Raw genomic sequence first — 23,206 nt, forward strand, 5'->3', positions numbered from 1 at the left:
TAGTTAAGGCTACTAGTTAGGGCAGGGGTACTAGTTCGGGGTACTAATTCAGGGTACTTTTCAAGGCAAGGATACTCTTGAAGGCCAGTTGTCTAGGCTACTGAACTATGCCACTAGTCTAGCTGACTAGTCCAGCTTACTACTCTAGGCTACTACTCTAGCTTTCTCTTGTCTACTCTACTGTACTCTACCATCATCTATCCTAGTCTACCCTGTCTTAAACTACCCTAACCTCTTCTACTCTAATCTATTCAATTTGATTCGATTCAAAATGTTTCCATGCGATTGGACACGATTATGCTTGAATTTCTCAATTCAGCCCCATCAGCTCAATTTGGCTCAAATCGCTTCAATTCAGCTTGATTCTGCCCATTTTGACTCGATTCGGCTCAGTTCACCCTTATTCGGCCATATTCAGCTCGAGTCGACTCTTTTCTACTCTATTTGTCTCTATTCGACTCCATTCTACACTATTCTACGCTATTCTGTTCTACCCTACCCTACTCTAATCTATTCTAATCGATTCGATTGGACGCGATTCGAAACAATTCGACGCGATTCGTCTCGTTTTCTTTCCATTTGGCTCAATTCGGCTAGAATTGGCTCTATTCAGCTATATCCTGCACTATTTGACTCTATTCAACTCAATTCTACTCTACTCTTCTCTACTTTACTCTTCTCTGTTCTACTCTACTCTACTCTATTCTCTTCTTTCTATTCTGTAGTGTTCTATTCTATTCTACCCTCCCCGCCCCTCCCCTCCCCTTCTCTAATCCATTTGATTCGATTCGATTGGACGCATTTCCACGCCATTGGACGCGATTAGGCTTGAATCAGCTCGATTCGGTTCGAATCGGCTCGATTCGGCTCGATTTGGCTCCATTTCGCTCCATTCGGCTCGATTTGGATCGAACGTGTCGATTCTGCTGGATCGTGCTCGACTAGGCCTTATGTGGCCCTATTTGGCCCTACCCTGCCCTATTCGACTCTTTTCTACTCTATTCATTTCTATCCGTCTCTATTAGACTCCATTCAACTCCATTCTATGCCATTAAACACCATTCTACCCTACCCTACCCTAAGCTATTCGAATGGATTCAATTTGATTTGACCTGATTCAAAGCGATTTGACGCGGTTTGTCTCGTTTTGTCTCCATTAGGCTCCATTTGGCTATGTTCTGCACTATTTGCCTCTATTCTACTCTTCTCTATTCTGTTGTATTCTTTCTCTTCTGTTCTGTTCTGTTCTCTCCTATTCTGTTGTACTCTATTCTATTCTACCCTACCCTACCCTACCCTACTGCACCCCACACAAACCTCCCCTACTTTAATCTATTTGATTCAATTCGACGTGATTTGGCGGGATTTGACGGCTTTCGATGAGATCCGAAGGGATTCAACGGGATTCGAAGAGATTCAATGCGATTCGACATGACTCAGCAGGATTCTATGAGATTCGATGCAATTCAAAGTTATTTGACATGACACTTCGCGATTCGTCGAGATTCGATGACATTCGACGCAATTCAAAGCAATATGAAGCGATTCGACCCGATTTGACATGAAACGATGTGATTCGACGCCGTTGGACATGATTTGGTGCGATTCGAAGCTATTCGGGGACAGTCGTTGCGATTCTGCTTGATTCAGCTCGATTAGGTGCGTTTCGGCACTATACGGCTCTTTTCGGCTGTATTCAGCTCCATTCAGCTCTATTCATCTCTATTCGGCCTCTTCGGCTCTATTCGAATCTACTCTTTTTACTCTATTCTATTCCGTTCTAATCTCTTCTGTAATACTTACTCTATTCTATTCTAGCCTCCCCACCACTACCCTTCTTTAATCTATACGTTTCGATTCGATTTGATGTATTTGACGCGACTCGATGTGATTAAGCTTCAATCGGCTCGATTCGGATCAATTTGGCTCGATTCAGCTCAGTTAGGCTCCGTTCAGCTCGTTTTGGCTTCAGTCGCTTCCATTCTGCTCGATTCGGCCTTATTCGGCCCTATTCTGCTCTGTTCGACTCTTTTCTACTCTAGTCATCTCTATTTGACTCCATTCTACTCCATTCTATTCATTCCACACCATTCTACACTTTTCTCTATTCTGCTCTACCCTACTCTAATTTGCGGTAATCGTTTCGACGCGATTCCTCTCATTTCATCTCTGTTTGGCTCTATTCGACTGCACTCTGTTATACTCTAGTCTACTCTATTGTACTCTCGTCTACTCTTCTCTACTCTATTCTATTGTATTGTTTCTTTTCTGTTCTACTCTATTCTACCCTACCCTATGCTTCCCAACTCTAATCTATTCTAATCCATTCGATTGGATTCGAGTCCACCCATTTTGACGCGATTCGGCTCGATTTGGCTCTGTCCGACTCTATTCTACTCTACTCTATTCCCCTCTACTCTAGTCTACTCTTTTCTGTATTCTTTCTGTATCGTTCTGTTCTATTCCACTCTACTCTACTCTACTCTTTTCTACCCTACCACACCCGAACCTCCCCTGCTCTAATCTATTCAATTCGATTTGACGAATTTTGACGCGATTCAGGTCAAATCAGTTGAATTCGTGTCCATTGGGCTCCACTGGGCTTGAATAGTGTCGATTCGGCTCGATTTGGCACAATTCAGCTTGATTCGGCCTGCTTCAGCTCTACTTGGCTCTCTTGAGCTCTTTTCTACTCTATTCGACTCCATTGCCCACCATTCTACTCCATTCTACACTATTCTACTCTACCCTACTCTAATTTACTCTAATTGATTCGATGGGATTCGATACGATTTGTCTCGTTTCATCTCCATTCAGCTCGATTTGACTCTATTAGACTCTGTTCTACTCTACTCTACACTATTCTGCTCTGCTCTACTCTTTTTTACTCTGTTCTATTGTATTCTTTCTATTCTGTTCTACTGTGTTCAATTCTAATCTACTCTATTCTATTGCATCCTACCCTACTCTAATCTATTCTACTGGATTCGATTCCATGCATTTCGATGCGATTCGGCTCAAATCAGCTCCATTAGGCTCTAGTCGGTTCTAATACATTCTATTCAGCTCTATTCGGCTCTTTTAGACTCTACTCAACTCTATTATCTCTTTTCGACTCCTTTCGACTCCGTTTGACTCCATTCAACTCCCTGCTACACCATTCTACTCCATCCTACTCTATTCTTCTGTATTCTACTCTATTGTACTCTACCCTACTCTACCTAATTGATTAGATTTGATTTGGCTTGAATCGATGGGATTCAAATGCAATTCGATGGGATTCAACGCGATACGGCACCATTCCATGGGATTCGGCGCGATTCGTCCTGATTTCTATCGATTCGGCTCTTTTTGGCTCTATTTGGCTCTATTCAGCAAGAGTCGACTCTGTTCTACTCTACTCTTCTACACTCTATTCTACTCGACCCTATTCTATTCTTTCTGTTCTGTTCTACCACATTCTATTCTCCCCTACCCTACCCTAATTTACCCTACTGTAATCTGTTCGATTCTATTCGGCACACTTGAACGCGATTCGACCTGATTCAGGTCGTAGTGGCTCGATTCAGCTCCTTTCCGCTCCATTAGACTCGATTCGTTTCCACTCGGCTCTTTTCCGCTCTATTCAGCTCTTTGCAGCAGTATTCGACTCTATTTGACTCTAGTCTACTCTATTCTTTCAATTGTCTTCTATTCTACTCTATTCTATTCTACCCTACCCTACCCTAACCTTACCTGCCCTACACTAATCTATTTGATTGGATTCAACACATTTCAACGCGATTCGACACTTTTCAACGCGATTCGACATGATTCGCCTCGATTCACCTCGAATTTGGTCGATTCGGCTGTATTCAGCTCTGTTCGGCTCTGTTCCGCTCTATTCAGCTCTATTTTACTCTCTTCTGCTCTACTCTACTCTACTTAATTCTATTCTATTCTTTCTATTGTGTTCTGTTCTATTCTAACCTCTCCTACCCTACCCTCCTCTAATCTATTTGATTCGATTCAATGCATTTCGATGTGATTCCACGTGATTAGGCTTGAATCGGCTCGATTTGGCTCTCTTCAGCCTGAATCGGGTCAATTCAGGTCGATTCAGCATAATTAGGCTCGACTCAACCTTCTTCAGCCCCGTTCAGCTCTATTCAACTCTTTTCTACTTTATTCGTCTCCTTTTGGCTCCATTCGACTCCATTCCACACCATTCTACTCCGTTTTACTCCATTCTACACTGTTGTATTCTGTTCTACCCTACCCTACCTACTCTAATCTATTCTAATCCATTCGATTCATCCCGATTTGTCTCCTTTCCTCTCCATTCGACTCGATTCGGCTGGAATTGGATTCGGCTCAAATTGAATTGGATCTCTATTCTGCTCTACTCGACTCTGACTATTCTACTCTACTCAACTCTACTCCATTCCACTCTGTATTCTCTTCTCTTCTACTCTCTTCTATTCTATTCCACTGTGCCCTACCGTACCAAATCCCAGCCTAACCTACACTACTCTAATCTATTCAATTTAATTCGATTCCATTTGGCGTGATTCGGCTTCATTCGGCTCGATTTGGCCCGATTTGGCCCTATTCGGCGCTCTTCGCCTCTCTTCAACTCTTTTCTACTCTATTCATCTCTGTTTGACTCCATTCCACACCATTCTACTCCATTCCACACTATTCTATTCTACGGAACCCTACCCCACCCTACCCTATCCGAATCTATTCTGTTCTTTTCTATTATGTTGTATTCTACTCTCATTTTCTATTTTCTCCATTCCATCTTATGCTACTCTCCCATACCCTACACTAAGCTCACCTACCCTGACCTATGCTGTTCTATTCTATTTTCTCTGTTCTGCCATGTGCTACCCTACCCTATGCTACCCCACCATACTCTACCCTACTCTTTGGGGTACTCAATAAGGTACTAATTAAGGGTACTAGTTAGGGCAAGGGTACTGAAGGCAAGGGTACTAGTTCAGGCTACTAGTTAAGGCCAGGGAACTAGTTAAGGGTACTAGTTAAGGTAAGGGTGTTAGTTAAGGGTACTCGTAAAGGCCCGGGCACTAGGTCAGGGTACTAGTTAAGGTATGGGTGGTGTTGAGGGTACTGGTTAAGGGAAGGGTAATAGTGAATACTACTAGTTACAGCCAAGCTACTCCTTAAGGCTACTACTTAAGGGAAGGGTACTAGTTCAGGCAAAGGTTGTAGTTAAGGCTACTAGTTAGGGCAGGGGTACTAGTTCGGGGTACTAATTCAGGGTACTTTTCAAGGCAAGGATACTCTTGAAGGCCAGTTGTCTAGGCTACTGAACTATGCCACTAGTCTAGCTGACTAGTCCAGCTTACTACTCTAGGCTACTACTCTAGCTTTCTCTTGTCTACTCTACTGTACTCTACCATCATCTATCCTAGTCTACCCTGTCTTAAACTACCCTAACCTCTTCTACTCTAATCTATTCAATTTGATTCGATTCAAAATGTTTCCATGCGATTGGACACGATTATGCTTGAATTTCTCAATTCAGCCCCATCAGCTCAATTTGGCTCAAATCGCTTCAATTCAGCTTGATTCTGCCCATTTTGACTCGATTCGGCTCAGTTCACCCTTATTCGGCCATATTCAGCTCGAGTCGACTCTTTTCTACTCTATTTGTCTCTATTCGACTCCATTCTACACTATTCTACGCTATTCTGTTCTACCCTACCCTACTCTAATCTATTCTAATCGATTCGATTGGACGCGATTCGAAACAATTCGACGCGATTCGTCTCGTTTTCTTTCCATTTGGCTCAATTCGGCTAGAATTGGCTCTATTCAGCTATATCCTGCACTATTTGACTCTATTCAACTCAATTCTACTCTACTCTTCTCTACTTTACTCTTCTCTGTTCTACTCTACTCTACTCTATTCTCTTCTTTCTATTCTGTAGTGTTCTATTCTATTCTACCCTCCCCGCCCCTCCCCTCCCCTTCTCTAATCCATTTGATTCGATTCGATTGGACGCATTTCCACGCCATTGGACGCGATTAGGCTTGAATCAGCTCGATTCGGTTCGAATCGGCTCGATTCGGCTCGATTTGGCTCCATTTCGCTCCATTCGGCTCGATTTGGCTCGAACGTGTCGAATCTGCTGGATCGTGCTCGACTAGGCCTTATGTGGCCCTATTTGGCCCTACCCTGCCCTATTCGACTCTTTTCTACTCTATTCATTTCTATCCGTCTCTATTCGACTCCATTCAACTCCATTCTATGCCATTAAACACCATTCTACCCTACCCTACCCTAAGCTATTCGAATGGATTCAATTTGATTTGACCTGATTCAAAGCGATTTGACGCGGTTTGTCTCGTTTTGTCTCCATTAGGCTCCATTTGGCTATGTTCTGCACTATTTGCCTCTATTCTACTCTTCTCTATTCTGTTGTATTCTTTCTCTTCTGTTCTGTTCTGTTCTCTCCTATTCTGTTGTACTCTATTCTATTCTACCCTACCCTACCCTACCCTACTGCACCCCACACAAACCTCCCCTACTTTAATCTATTTGATTCAATTCGACGTGATTTGGCGGGATTTGACGGCTTTCGATGAGATCCGAAGGGATTCAACGGGATTCGAAGAGATTCAATGCGATTCGACATGACTCAGCAGGATTCTATGAGATTCGATGCAATTCAAAGTTATTTGACATGACACTTCGCGATTCGTCGAGATTCGATGACATTCGACGCAATTCAAAGCAATATGAAGCGATTCGACCCGATTTGACATGAAACGATGTGATTCGACGCCGTTGGACATGATTTGGTGCGATTCGAAGCTATTCGGGGACAGTCGTTGCGATTCTGCTTGATTCAGCTCGATTAGGTGCGTTTCGGCACTATACGGCTCTTTTCGGCTGTATTCAGCTCCATTCAGCTCTATTCATCTCTATTCGGCCTCTTCAGCTCTATTCGAATCTACTCTTTTCTACTCTATTCTATTCCGTTCTAATCTCTTCTGTAATACTTACTCTATTCTATTCTAGCCTCCCCACCACTACCCTTCTTTAATCTATACGTTTCGATTCGATTTGATGTATTTGACGCGACTCGATGTGATTAAGCTTCAATCGGCTCGATTCGGATCAATTTGGCTCCATTCAGCTCAGTTAGGCTCCGTTCAGCTCGTTTTGGCTTCAGTCGCTTCCATTCTGCTCGATTCGGCCTTATTCGGCCCTATTCTGCTCTGTTCGACTCTTTTCTACTCTAGTCATCTCTATTTGACTCCATTCTACTCCATTCTATTCATCCCACACCATTCTACACTTTTCTCTATTCTGCTCTACCCTACTCTAATTTGCGGTAATCGATTCGACGCGATTCCTCTCATTTCATCTCTGTTTGGCTGTATTCGACTGCACTCTGTTATACTCTAGTCTACTCTATTGTACTCTCGTCTACTCTTCTCTACTCTATTCTATTGTAATGTTTCTTTTCTGTTCTACTCTATTCTACCCTACCCTATGCTTCCCAACTCTAATCTATTCTAATCCATTCGATTGGATTCGAGTCCACCCATTTTGACGCGATTCGGCTCGATTTGGCTCTGTCCGACTCTATTCTACTCTACTCTATTCCCCTCTACTCTAGTCTACTCTTTTCTGTATTCTTTCTGTATCGTTCTGTTCTATTCCACTCTACTCTACTCTACTCTTTTCTACCCTACCACACCCGAACCTCCCCTGCTCTAATCTATTCAATTCGATTTGACGAATTTTGACGCGATTCAGGTCAAATCAGTTGAATTCGTGTCCATTGGGCTCCACTGGGCTTGAATAGTGTCGATTCGGCTCGATTTGGCACAATTCAGCTTGATTCGGCCTGCTTCAGCTCTACTTGGCTCTCTTGAGCTCTTTTCTACTCTATTCGACTCCATTGCCCACCATTCTACTCCATTCTACACTATTCTACTCTACCCTACTCTAATTTACTCTAATTGATTCGATGGGATTCGATACGATTTGTCTCGTTTCATCTCCATTCAGCTCGATTTGACTCTATTAGACTCTGTTCTACTCTACTCTACACTATTCTGCTCTGCTCTACTCTTTTTTACTCTGTTCTATTGTATTCTTTCTATTCTGTTCTACTGTGTTCAATTCTAATCTACTCTGTTCTATTGCATCCTACCCTACTCTAATCTATTCTACTGGTTTCGATTCCATGCATTTCGATGCGATTTGGCTCAAATCAGCTCCATTAGGCTCTAGTCGGTTCTAATACATTCTATTCAGCTCTATTCGGCTCTTTTAGACTCTACTCAACTCTATTATCTCTTTTCGACTCCTTTCGACTCCGTTTGACTCCATTCAACTCCCTGCTACACCATTCTACTCCATCCTACTCTATTCTTCTGTATTCTACTCTATTGTACTCTACCCTACTCTACCTAATTGATTAGATTTGATTTGGCTTGAATCGATGGGATTCAAATGCAATTCGATGGGATTCAACGCGATACGGCACCATTCCATGGGATTCGGCGCGATTCGTCCTGATTTCTATCGATTCGGCTCTTTTTGGCTCTATTTGGCTCTATTCAGCAAGAGTCGACTCTGTTCTACTCTACTCTTCTACACTCTATTCTACTCGACCCTATTCTATTCTTTCTGTTCTGTTCTACCACATTCTATTCTCCCCTACCCTACCCTAATTTACCCTACTGTAATCTGTTCGATTCTATTCGGCACACTTGAACGCGATTCGACCTGATTCAGGTCGTAGTGGCTCGATTCAGCTCCTTTCCGCTCCATTAGACTCGATTCGTTTCCACTCGGCTCTTTTCCGCTCTATTCAGCTCTTTGCAGCAGTATTCGACTCTATTTGACTCTAGTCTACTCTATTCTTTCAATTGTCTTCTATTCTACTCTATTCTATTCTACCCTACCCTACCCTAACCTTACCTGCCCTACACTAATCTATTTGATTGGATTCAACACATTTCAACGCGATTCGACACTTTTCAACGCGATTCGACATGATTCGCCTCGATTCACCTCGAATTTGGTCGATTCGGCTGTATTCAGCTCTGTTCGGCTCTGTTCCGCTCTATTCAGCTCTATTTTACTCTCTTCTGCTCTACTCTACTCTACTTAATTCTATTCTATTCTTTCTATTGTGTTCTGTTCTATTCTAACCTCTCCTACCCTACCCTCCTCTAATCTATTTGATTCGATTCAATGCATTTCGATGTGATTCCACGTGATTAGGCTTGAATCGGCTCGATTTGGCTCTCTTCAGCCTGCATCGGGTCAATTCAGGTCGATTCAGCATATTTAGGCTCGACTCAACCTTCTTCAGCCCCGTTCAGCTCTATTCAACTCTTTTCTACTTTATTCGTCTCCTTTTGGCTCCATTCGACTCCATTCCACACCATTCTACTCCGTTTTACTCCATTCTACACTGTTGTATTCTGTTCTACCCTACCCTACCTACTCTAATCTATTCTAATCCATTCGATTCATCCCGATTTGTCTCCTTTCCTCTCCATTCGACTCGATTCGGCTGGAATTGGATTCGGCTCAAATTGAATTGGATCTCTATTCTGCTCTACTCGACTCTGACTATTCTACTCTACTCAACTCTACTCCATTCCACTCTGTATTCTCTTCTCTTCTACTCTCTTCTATTCTATTCCACTGTGCCCTACCGTACCAAATCCCAGCCTAACCTACACTACTCTAATCTATTCAATTTAATTCGATTCCATTTGGCGTGATTTGGCTTCATTCGGCTCGATTTGGCCCGATTTGGCCCTATTCGGCGCTCTTCGCCTCTCTTCAACTCTTTTCTACTCTATTCATCTCTGTTTGACTCCATTCCACACCATTCTACTCCATTCCACACTATTCTATTCTACGGAACCCTACCCCACCCTACCCTATCCGAATCTATTCTGTTCTTTTCTATTATGTTGTATTCTACTCTCATTTTCTATTTTCTCCATTCCATCTTATGCTACTCTCCCATACCCTACACTAAGCTCACCTACCCTGACCTATGCTGTTCTATTCTATTTTCTCTGTTCTGCCATGTGCTACCCTACCCTATGCTACCCCACCATACTCTACCCTACTCTTTGGGGTACTCAATAAGGTACTAATTAAGGGTACTAGTTAGGGCAAGGGTACTGAAGGCAAGGGTACTAGTTCAGGCTACTAGTTAAGGCCAGGGAACTAGTTAAGGGTACTAGTTAAGGTAAGGGTGTTAGTTAAGGGTACTCGTAAAGGCCCGGGCACTAGGTCAGGGTACTAGTTAAGGTATGGGTGGTGTTGAGGGTACTGGTTAAGGGAAGGGTAATAGTGAATACTACTAGTTACAGCCAAGCTACTCCTTAAGGCTACTACTTAAGGGAAGGGTACTAGTTCAGGCAAAGGTTGTAGTTAAGGCTACTAGTTAGGGCAGGGGTACTAGTTCGGGGTACTAATTCAGGGTACTTTTCAAGGCAAGGATACTCTTGAAGGCCAGTTGTCTAGGCTACTGAACTATGCCACTAGTCTAGCTGACTAGTCCAGCTTACTACTCTAGGCTACTACTCTAGCTTTCTCTTGTCTACTCTACTGTAGTCTACCATCATCTATCCTAGTCTACCCTGTCTTAAACTACCCTAACCTCTTCTACTCTAATCTATTCAATTTGATTCGATTCAAAATGTTTCCATGCGATTGGACACGATTATGCTTGAATTTCTCAATTCAGCCCCATCAGCTCAATTTGGCTCAAATCGCTTCAATTCAGCTTGATTCTGCCCATTTTGACTCGATTCGGCTCAGTTCACCCTTATTCGGCCATATTCAGCTCGAGTCGACTCTTTTCTACTCTATTTGTCTCTATTCGACTCCATTCTACACTATTCTACGCTATTCTGTTCTACCCTACCCTACTCTAATCTATTCTAATCGATTCGATTGGACGCGATTCGAAACAATTCGACGCGATTCGTCTCGTTTTCTTTCCATTTGGCTCAATTCGGCTAGAATTGGCTCTATTCAGCTATATCCTGCACTATTTGACTCTATTCAACTCAATTCTACTCTACTCTTCTCTACTTTACTCTTCTCTGTTCTACTCTACTCTACTCTATTCTCTTCTTTCTATTCTGTAGTGTTCTATTCTATTCTACCCTCCCCGCCCCTCCCCTCCCCTTCTCTAATCCATTTGATTCGATTCGATTGGACGCATTTCCACGCCATTGGACGCGATTAGGCTTGAATCAGCTCGATTCGGTTCGAATCGGCTCGATTCGGCTCGATTTGGCTCCATTTCGCTCCATTCGGCTCGATTTGGCTCGAACGTGTCGAATCTGCTGGATCGTGCTCGACTAGGCCTTATGTGGCCCTATTTGGCCCTACCCTGCCCTATTCGACTCTTTTCTACTCTATTCATTTCTATCCGTCTCTATTCGACTCCATTCAACTCCATTCTATGCCATTAAACACCATTCTACCCTACCCTACCCTAAGCTATTCGAATGGATTCAATTTGATTTGACCTGATTCAAAGCGATTTGACGCGGTTTGTCTCGTTTTGTCTCCATTAGGCTCCATTTGGCTATGTTCTGCACTATTTGCCTCTATTCTACTCTTCTCTATTCTGTTGTATTCTTTCTCTTCTGTTCTGTTCTGTTCTCTCCTATTCTGTTGTACTCTATTCTATTCTACCCTACCCTACCCTACCCTACTGCACCCCACACAAACCTCCCCTACTTTAATCTATTTGATTCAATTTGACGTGATTTGGCGGGATTCGACGGCTTTCGATGAGATCCGAAGGGATTCAACGGGATTCGAAGAGATTCAATGCGATTCGACATGACTCAGCAGGATTCTATGAGATTCGATGCAATTCAAAGTTATTTGACATGACACTTCGCGATTCGTCGAGATTCGATGACATTCGACGCAATTCAAAGCAATATGAAGCGATTCGACCCGATTTGACATGAAACGATGTGATTCGACGCCGTTGGACATGATTTGGTGCGATTCGAAGCTATTCGGGGACAGTCGTTGCGATTCTGCTTGATTCAGCTCGATTAGGTGCGTTTCGGCACTATACGGCTCTTTTCGGCTGTATTCAGCTCCATTCAGCTCTATTCATCTCTATTCGGCCTCTTCGGCTCTATTCGAATCTACTCTTTTCTACTCTATTCTATTCCGTTCTAATCTCTTCTGTAATACTTACTCTATTCTATTCTAGCCTCCCCACCACTACCCTTCTTTAATCTATACGTTTCGATTCGATTTGATGTATTTGACGCGACTCGATGTGATTAAGCTTCAATCGGCTCGATTCGGATCAATTTGGCTCCATTCAGCTCAGTTAGGCTCCGTTCAGCTCGTTTTGGCTTCAGTCGCTTCCATTCTGCTCGATTCGGCCTTATTCGGCCCTATTCTGCTCTGTTCGACTCTTTTCTACTCTAGTCATCTCTATTTGACTCCATTCTACTCCATTCTATTCATTCCACACCATTCTACACTTTTCTCTATTCTGCTCTACCCTACTCTAATTTGCGGTAATCGATTCGACGCGATTCCTCTCATTTCATCTCTGTTTGGCTCTATTCGACTGCACTCTGTTATACTCTATTCTACTCTATTGTACTCTCGTCTACTCTTCTCTACTCTATTCTATTGTATTGTTTCTTTTCTGTTCTACTCTATTCTACCCTACCCTATGCTTCCCAACTCTAATCTATTCTAATCCATTCGATTGGATTCGAGTCCACCCATTTTGACGCGATTCGGCTCGATTTGGCTCTGTCCGACTCTATTCTACTCTACTCTATTCCCCTCTACTCTAGTCTACTCTTTTCTGTATTCTTTCTGTATCGTTCTGTTCTATTCCACTCTACTCTACTCTACTCTTTTCTACCCTACCACACCCGAACCTCCCCTGCTCTAATCTATTCAATTCGATTTGACGAATTTTGACGCGATTCAGGTCAAATCAGTTGAATTCGTGTCCATTGGGCTCCACTGGGCTTGAATAGTGTCGATTCGGCTCGATTTGGCACAATTCAGCTTGATTCGGCCTGCTTCAGCTCTACTTGGCTCTCTTGAGCTCTTTTCTACTCTATTCGACTCCATTGCACACCATTCTACTCCATTCTACACTATTCTACTCTACCCTACTCTAATTTACTCTAATTGATTCGATGGGATTCGATACGATTTGTCTCGTTTCATCTCCATTCAGCTCGATTTGACTCTATTAGACTCTGTTCTACTCTACTCTACACTATTCTGCTCTGCTCTACTCTTTTTTACTCTGTTCTATTGTATTCTTTCTATTCTGTTCTACTGTGTTCAATTCTAATCTACTCTATTCTATTGCATCCTACCCTACTCTAATCTATTCTACTGGATTCGATTCCATGCATTTCGATGCGATTCGGCTCAAATCAGCTCCATTAGGCTCTAGTCGGTTCTAATACATTCTATTCAGCTCTATTCGGCTCTTTTAGACTCTACTCAACTCTATTATCTCTTTTCGACTCCTTTCGACTCCGTTTGACTCCATTCAACTCCCTGCTACACCATTCTACTCCATCCTACTCTATTCTTCTGTATTCTACTCTATTGTACTCTACCCTACTCTACCTAATTGATTAGATTTGATTTGGCTTGAATCGATGGGATTCAAATGCAATTCGATGGGATTCAACGCGATACGGCACCATTCCATGGGATTCGGCGCGATTCGTCCTGATTTCTATCGATTCGGCTCTTTTTGGCTCTATTTGGCTCTATTCAGCAAGAGTCGACTCTGTTCTACTCTACTCTTCTACACTCTATTCTACTCGACCCTATTCTATTCTTTCTGTTCTGTTCTACCACATTCTATTCTCCCCTACCCTACCCTAATTTACCCTACTGTAATCTGTTCGATTCTATTCGGCACACTTGAACGCGATTCGACCTGATTCAGGTCGTAGTGGCTCGATTCAGCTCCTTTCCGCTCCATTAGACTCGATTCGTTTCCACTCGGCTCTTTTCCGCTCTATTCAGCTCTTTGCAGCAGTATTCGACTCTATTTGACTCTAGTCTACTCTATTCTTTCAATTGTCTTCTATTCTACTCTAGTCTATTCTACCCTACCCTACCCTAACCTTACCTGCCCTACACTAATCTATTTGATTGGATTCAACACATTTCAACGCGATTCGACACTTTTCAACGCGATTCGACATGATTCGCCTCGATTCACCTCGAATTTGGTCGATTCGGCTGTATTCAGCTCTGTTCGGCTCTGTTCCGCTCTATTCAGCTCTATTTTACTCTCTTCTGCTCTACTCTACTCTACTTAATTCTATTCTATTCTTTCTATTGTGTTCTGTTCTATTCTAACCTCTCCTACCCTACCCTCCTCTAATCTATTTGATTCGATTCAATGCATTTCGATGTGATTCCACGTGATTAGGCTTGAATCGGCTCGATTTGGCTCTCTTCAGCCTGCATCGGGTCAATTCAGGTCGATTCAGCATATTTAGGCTCGACTCAACCTTCTTCAGCCCCGTTCAGCTCTATTCAACTCTTTTCTACTTTATTCGTCTCCTTTTGGCTCCATTCGACTCCATTCCACACCATTCTACTCCGTTTTACTCCATTCTACACTGTTGTATTCTGTTCTACCCTACCCTACCTACTCTAATCTATTCTAATCCATTCGATTCATCCCGATTTGTCTCCTTTCCTCTCCATTCGACTCGATTCGGCTGGAATTGGATTCGGCTCAAATTGAATTGGATCTCTATTCTGCTCTACTCGACTCTGACTATTCTACTCTACTCAACTCTACTCCATTCCACTCTTTGTATTCTCTTCTCTTCTACTCTCTTCTATTCTATTCCACTGTGCCCTACCGTACCAAATCCCAGCCTAACCTACACTACTCTAATCTATTCAATTTAATTCGATTCCATTTGGCGTGATTCGGCTTCATTCGGCTCGATTTGGCCCGATTTGGCCCTATTCGGCGCTCTTCGCCTCTCTTCAACTCTTTTCTACTCTATTCATCTCTGTTTGACTCCATTCCACACCATTCTACTCCATTCCACACTATTCTATTCTACGGAACCCTACCCCACCCTACCCTATCCGAATCTATTCTGTTCTTTTCTATTATGTTGTATTCTACTCTCATTTTCTATTTTCTCCATTCCATCTTATGCTACTCTCCCATACCCTACACTAAGCTCACCTACCCTGACCTATGCTGTTCTATTCTATTTTCTCTGTTCTGCCATGTGCTACCCTACCCTATGCTACCCCACCATACTCTACCCTACTCTTTGGGGTACTCAATAAGGTACTAATTAAGGGTACTAGTTAGGGCAAGGGTACTGAAGGCAAGGGTACTAGTTCAGGCTACTAGTTAAGGCCAGGGAACTAGTTAAGGGTACTAGTTAAGGTAAGGGTGTTAGTTAAGGGTACTCGTAAAGGCCGGGGCACTAGGTCAGGGTACTAGTTAAGGTATGGGTGGTGTTGAGGGTACTGGTTAAGGGAAGGGTAATAGTGAATACTACTAGTTACAGCCAAGCTACTCCTTAAGGCTACTACTTAAGGGAAGGGTACTAGTTCAGGCAAAGGTTGTAGTTAAGGCTACTAGTTAGGGCAGGGGTACTAGTTCAGGGTACTAATTCAGGGTACTTTTCAAGGCAAGGATACTCTTGAAGGCCAGTTGTCTAGGCTACTGAACTATGCCACTAGTCTAGCTGACTAGTCCAGCTTACTACTCTAGCTTTCTCTTGTCTACTCTACTGTACTCTACCATCATCTATCCTAGTCTACCCTGTCTTAAACTACCCTAACCTCTTCTACTCTAATCTATTCAATTTGATTCGATTCAAAATGTTTCCATGCGATTGGACACGATTATGCTTGAATTTCTCAATTCAGCCCCATCAGCTCAATTTGGCTCAAATCGCTTCAATTCAGCTTGATTCTGCCCATTTTGACTCGATTCGGCTCAGTTCACCCTTATTCGGCCATATTCAGCTCGAGTCGACTCTTTTCTACTCTATTTGTCTCTATTCGACTCCATTCTACACTATTCTACGCTATTCTGTTCTACCCTACCCTACTCTAATCTATTCTAATCGATTCGATTGGACGCGATTCGAAACAATTCGACGCGATTCGTCTCGTTTTCTTTCCATTTGGCTCAATTCGGCTAGAATTGGCTCTATTCAGCTATATCCTGCACTATTTGACTCTATTCAACTCAATTCTACTCTACTCTTCTCTACTTTACTCTTCTCTGTTCTACTCTACTCTACTCTATTCTCTTCTTTCTATTCTGTAGTGTTCTATTCTATTCTACCCTCCCCGCCCCTCCCCTCCCCTTCTCTAATCCATTTGATTCGATTCGATTGGACGCATTTCCACGCCATTGGACGCGATTAGGCTTGAATCAGCTCGATTCGGTTCGAATCGGCTCGATTCGGCTCGATTTGGCTCCATTTCGCTCCATTCGGCTCGATTTGGCTCGAACGTGTCGAATCTGCTGGATCGTGCTCGACTAGGCCTTATGTGGCCCTATTTGGCCCTACCCTGCCCTATTCGACTCTTTTCTACTCTATTCATTTCTATCCGTCTCTATTCGACTCCATTCAACTCCATTCTATGCCATTAAACACCATTCTACCCTACCCTACCCTAAGCTATTCGAATGGATTCAATTTGATTTGACCTGATTCAAAGCGATTTGACGCGGTTTGTCTCGTTTTGTCTCCATTAGGCTCCATTTGGCTATGTTCTGCACTATTTGCCTCTATTCTACTCTTCTCTATTCTGTTGTATTCTTTCTCTTCTGTTCTGTTCTGTTCTCTCCTATTCTGTTGTACTCTATTCTATTCTACCCTACCCTACCCTACCCTACTGCACCCCACACAAACCTCCCCTACTTTAATCTATTTGATTCAATTCGACGTGATTTGGCGGGATTCGACGGCTTTCGATGAGATCCGAAGGGATTCAACGGGATTCGAAGAGATTCAATGCGATTCGACATGACTCAGCAGGATTCTATGAGATTCGATGCAATTCAAAGTTATTTGACATGACACTTCGCGATTCGTCGAGATTCGATGACATTCGACGCAATTCAAAGCAATATGAAGCGATTCGACCCGATTTGACATGAAACGATGTGATTCGACGCCGTTGGACATGATTTGGTGCGATTCGAAGCTATTCGGGGACAGTCGTTGCGATTCTGCTTGATTCAGCTCGATTAGGTGCGTTTCGGCACTATACGGCTCTTTTCGGCTGTATTCAGCTCCATTCAGCTCTATTCATCTCTATTCGGCCTCTTCGGCTCTATTCGAATCTACTCTTTTCTACTCTATTCTATTCCGTTCTAATCTCTTCTGTAATACTTACTCTATTCTATTCTAGCCTCCCCACCACTACCCTTCTTTAATCTATACGTTTCGATTCGATTTGATGTATTTGACGCGACTCGATGTGATTAAGCTTCAATCGGCTCGATTCGGATCAATTTGGCTCCATTCAGCTCAGTTAGGCTCCGTTCAGCTCGTTTTGGCTTCAGTCGCTTCCATTCTGCTCGATTCGGCCTTATTCGGCCCTATTCTGCTCTGTTCGACTCTTTTCTACTCTAGTCATCTCTATTTGACTCCATTCTACTCCATTCTATTCATTCCACACCATTCTACACTTTTCTCTATTCTGCTCTACCCTACTCTAATTTGCGGTAATCGATTCGACGCGATTCCTCTCATTTCATCTCTGTTTGGCTCTATTCGACTGCACTCTGTTATACTCTAGTCTACTCTATTGTACTCTCGTCTACTCTTCTCTACTCTATTCTATTGTATTGTTTCTTTTCTGTTCTACTCTATTCTACCCTACCCTATGCTTCCCAACTCTAATCTATTCTAATCCATTCGATTGGATTCGAGTCCACCCATTTTGACGCGATTCGGCTCGATTTGGCTCTGTCCGACTCTATTCTACTCTACTCTATTCCCCTCTACTCTAGTCTACTCTTTTCTGTATTCTTTCTGTATCGTTCTGTTCTATTCCACTCTACTCTACTCTACTCTTTTCTACCCTACCACACCCGAACCTCCCCTGCTCTAATCTATTCAATTCGATTTGACGAATTTTGACGCGATTCAGGTCAAATCAGTTGAATTCGTGTCCATTGGGCTCCACTGGGCTTGAATAGTGTCGATTCGGCTCGATTTGGCACAATTCAGCTTGATTCGGCCTGCTTCAGCTCTACTTGGCTCTCTTGAGCTCTTTTCTACTCTATTCGACTCCATTGCACACCATTCTACTCCATTCTACACTATTCTACTCTACCCTACTCTAATTTACTCTAATTGATTCGATGGGATTCGATACGATTTGTCTCGTTTCATCTCCATTCAGCTCGATTTGACTCTGTTAGACTCTGTTCTACTCTACTCTACACTATTCTGCTCTGCTCTACTCTTTTTTACTCTGTTCTATTGTATTCTTTCTATTCTGTTCTACTGTGTTCAATTCTAATCTACTCTATTCTATTGCATCCTACCCTACTCTAATCTATTCTACTGGATTCGATTCCATGCATTTCGATGCGATTTGGCTCAAATCAGCTCCATTAGGCTCTAGTCGGTTCTAATACATTCTATTCAGCTCTATTCGGCTCTTTTAGACTCTACTCAACTCTATTATCTCTTTTCGACTCCTTTCGACTCCGTTTGACTCCATTCAACTCCCTGCTACACCATTCTACTCCATCTTACTCTATTCTTCTGTATTCTACTCTATTGTACTCTACCCTACTCTACCTAATTGATTAGATTTGATTTGGCTTGAATCGATGGGATTCAAATGCAATTCGATGGGATTCAACGCGATACGGCACCATTCCATGGGATTCGGCGCGATTCGTCCTGATTTCTATCGATTCGGCTCTTTTTGGCTCTATTTGGCTCTATTCAGCAAGAGTCGACTCTGTTCTACTCTACTCTTCTACACTCTATTCTACTCGACCCTATTCTATTCTTTCTGTTCTGTTCTACCACATTCTATTCTCCCCTACCCTACCCTAATTTACCCTACTGTAATCTGTTCGATTCTATTCGGCACACTTGAACGCGATTCGACCTGATTCAGGTCGTAGTGGCTCGATTCAGCTCCTTTCCGCTCCATTAGACTCGATTCGTTTCCACTCGGCTCTTTTCCGCTCTATTCAGCTCTTTGCAGCAGTATTCGACTCTATTTGACTCTAGTCTACTCTATTCTTTCAATTGTCTTCTATTCTACTCTAGTCTATTCTACCCTACCCTACCCTAACCTTACCTGCCCTACACTAATCTATTTGATTGGATTCAACACATTTCAACGCGATTCGACACTTTTCAACGCGATTCGACATGATTCGCCTCGATTCACCTCGAATTTGGTCGATTCGGCTGTATTCAGCTCTGTTCGGCTCTGTTCCGCTCTATTCAGCTCTATTTTACTCTCTTCTGCTCTACTCTACTCTACTTAATTCTATTCTATTCTTTCTATTGTGTTCTGTTCTATTCTAACCTCTCCTACCCTACCCTCCTCTAATCTATTTGATTCGATTCAATGCATTTCGATGTGATTCCACGTGATTAGGCTTGAATCGGCTCGATTTGGCTCTCTTCAGCCTGCATCGGGTCAATTCAGGTCGATTCAGCATATTTAGGCTCGACTCAACCTTCTTCAGCCCCGTTCAGCTCTATTCAACTCTTTTCTACTTTATTCGTCTCCTTTTGGCTCCATTCGACTCCATTCCACACCATTCTACTCCGTTTTACTCCATTCTACACTGTTGTATTCTGTTCTACCCTACCCTACCTACTCTAATCTATTCTAATCCATTCGATTCATCCCGATTTGTCTCCTTTCCTCTCCATTCGACTCGATTCGGCTGGAATTGGATTCGGCTCAAATTGAATTGGATCTCTATTCTGCTCTACTCGACTCTGACTATTCTACTCTACTCAACTCTACTCCATTCCACTCTTTGTATTCTCTTCTCTTCTACTCTCTTCTATTCTATTCCACTGTGCCCTACCGTACCAAATCCCAGCCTAACCTACACTACTCTAATCTATTCAATTTAATTCGATTCCATTTGGCGTGATTCGGCTTCATTCGGCTCGATTTGGCCCGATTTGGCCCTATTCGGCGCTCTTCGCCTCTCTTCAACTCTTTTCTACTCTATTCATCTCTGTTTGACTCCATTCCACACCATTCTACTCCATTCCACACTATTCTATTCTACGGAACCCTACCCCACCCTACCCTATCCGAATCTATTCTGTTCTTTTCTATTATGTTGTATTCTACTCTCATTTTCTATTTTCTCCATTCCATCTTATGCTACTCTCCCATACCCTACACTAAGCTCACCTACCCTGACCTATGCTGTTCTATTCTATTTTCTCTGTTCTGCCATGTGCTACCCTACCCTATGCTACCCCACCATACTCTACCCTACTCTTTGGGGTACTCAATAAGGTACTAATTAAGGGTACTAGTTAGGGCAAGGGTACTGAAGGCAAGGGTACTAGTTCAGGCTACTAGTTAAGGCCAGGGAACTAGTTAAGGGTACTAGTTAAGGTAAGGGTGTTAGTTAAGGGTACTCGTAAAGGCCCGGGCACTAGGTCAGGGTACTAGTTAAGGTATGGGTGGTGTTGAGGGTACTGGTTAAGGGAAGGGTAATAGTGAATACTACTAGTTACAGCCAAGCTACTCCTTAAGGCTACTACTTAAGGGAAGGGTACTAGTTCAGGCAAAGGTTGTAGTTAAGGCTACTAGTTAGGGCAGGGGTACTAGTTCGGGGTACTAATTCAGGGTACTTTTCAAGGCAAGGATACTCTTGAAGGCCAGTTGTCTAGGCTACTGAACTATGCCACTAGTCTAGCTGACTAGTCCAGCTTACTACTCTAGGCTACTACTCTAGCTTTCTCTTGTCTACTCTACTGTACTCTACCATCATCTATCCTAGTCTACCCTGTCTTAAACTACCCTAACCTCTTCTACTCTAATCTATTCAATTTGATTCGATTCAAAATGTTTCCATGCGATTGGACACGATTATGCTTGAATTTCTCAATTCAGCCCCATCAGCTCAATTTGGCTCAAATCGCTTCAATTCAGCTTGATTCTGCCCATTTTGACTCGATTCGGCTCAGTTCACCCTTATTCGGCCATATTCAGCTCGAGTCGACTCTTTTCTACTCTATTTGTCTCTATTCGACTCCATTCTACACTATTCTACGCTATTCTGTTCTACCCTACCCTACTCTAATCTATTCTAATCGATTCGATTGGACGCGATTCGAAACAATTCGACGCGATTCGTCTCGTTTTCTTTCCATTTGGCTCAATTCGGCTAGAATTGGCTCTATTCAGCTATATCCTGCACTATTTGACTCTATTCAACTCAATTCTACTCTACTCTTCTCTACTTTACTCTTCTCTGTTCTACTCTACTCTACTCTATTCTCTTCTTTCTATTCTGTAGTGTTCTATTCTATTCTACCCTCCCCGCCCCTCCCCTCCCCTTCTCTAATCCATTTGATTCGATTCGATTGGACGCATTTCCACGCCATTGGACGCGATTAGGCTTGAATCAGCTCGATTCGGTTCGAATCGGCTCGATTCGGCTCGATTTGGCTCCATTTCGCTCCATTCGGCTCGATTTGGCTCGAACGTGTCGAATCTGCTGGATCGTGCTCGACTAGGCCTTATGTGGCCCTATTTGGCCCTACCCTGCCCTATTCGACTCTTTTCTACTCTATTCATTTCTATCCGTCTCTATTCGACTCCATTCAACTCCATTCTATGCCATTAAACACCATTCTACCCTACCCTACCCTAAGCTATTCGAATGGATTCAATTTGATTTGACCTGATTCAAAGCGATTTGACGCGGTTTGTCTCGTTTTGTCTCCATTAGGCTCCATTTGGCTATGTTCTGCACTATTTGCCTCTATTCTACTCTTCTCTATTCTGTTGTATTCTTTCTCTTCTGTTCTGTTCTGTTCTCTCCTATTCTGTTGTACTCTATTCTATTCTACCCTACCCTACCCTACCCTACTGCACCCCACACAAACCTCCCCTACTTTAATCTATTTGATTCAATTCGACGTGATTTGGCGGGATTCGACGGCTTTCGATGAGATCCGAAGGGATTCAACGGGATTCGAAGAGATTCAATGCGATTCGACATGACTCAGCAGGATTCTATGAGATTCGATGCAATTCAAAGTTATTTGACATGACACTTCGCGATTCGTCGAGATTCGATGACATTCGACGCAATTCAAAGCAATATGAAGCGATTCGACCCGATTTGACATGAAACGATGTGATTCGACGCCGTTGGACATGATTTGGTGCGATTCGAAGCTATTCGGGGACAGTCGTTGCGATTCTGCTTGATTCAGCTCGATTAGGTGCGTTTCGGCACTATACGGCTCTTTTCGGCTGTATTCAGCTCCATTCAGCTCTATTCATCTCTATTCGGCCTCTTCGGCTCTATTCGAATCTACTCTTTTCTACTCTATTCTATTCCGTTCTAATCTCTTCTGTAATACTTACTCTATTCTATTCTAGCCTCCCCACCACTACCCTTCTTTAATCTATACGTTTCGATTCGATTTGATGTATTTGACGCGACTCGATGTGATTAAGCTTCAATCGGCTCGATTCGGATCAATTTGGCTCCATTCAGCTCAGTTAGGCTCCGTTCAGCTCGTTTTGGCTTCAGTCGCTTCCATTCTGCTCGATTCGGCCTTATTCGGCCCTATTCTGCTCTGTTCGACTCTTTTCTACTCTAGTCATCTCTATTTGACTCCATTCTACTCCATTCTATTCATTCCACACCATTCTACACTTTTCTCTATTCTGCTCTACCCTACTCTAATTTGCGGTAATCGATTCGACGCGATTCCTCTCATTTCATCTCTGTTTGGCTCTATTCGACTGCACTCTGTTATACTCTAGTCTACTCTATTGTACTCTCGTCTACTCTTCTCTACTCTATTCTATTGTATTGTTTCTTTTCTGTTCTACTCTATTCTACCCTACCCTATGCTTCCCAACTCTAATCTATTCTAATCCATTCGATTGGATTCGAGTCCACCCATTTTGACGCGATTCGGC

This window comes from Elephas maximus, chromosome 9, assembly GCF_024166365.1.
Source record: "Elephas maximus indicus isolate mEleMax1 chromosome 9, mEleMax1 primary haplotype, whole genome shotgun sequence".
Classification (NCBI taxonomy): Eukaryota; Metazoa; Chordata; class Mammalia; order Proboscidea; family Elephantidae; genus Elephas; species Elephas maximus.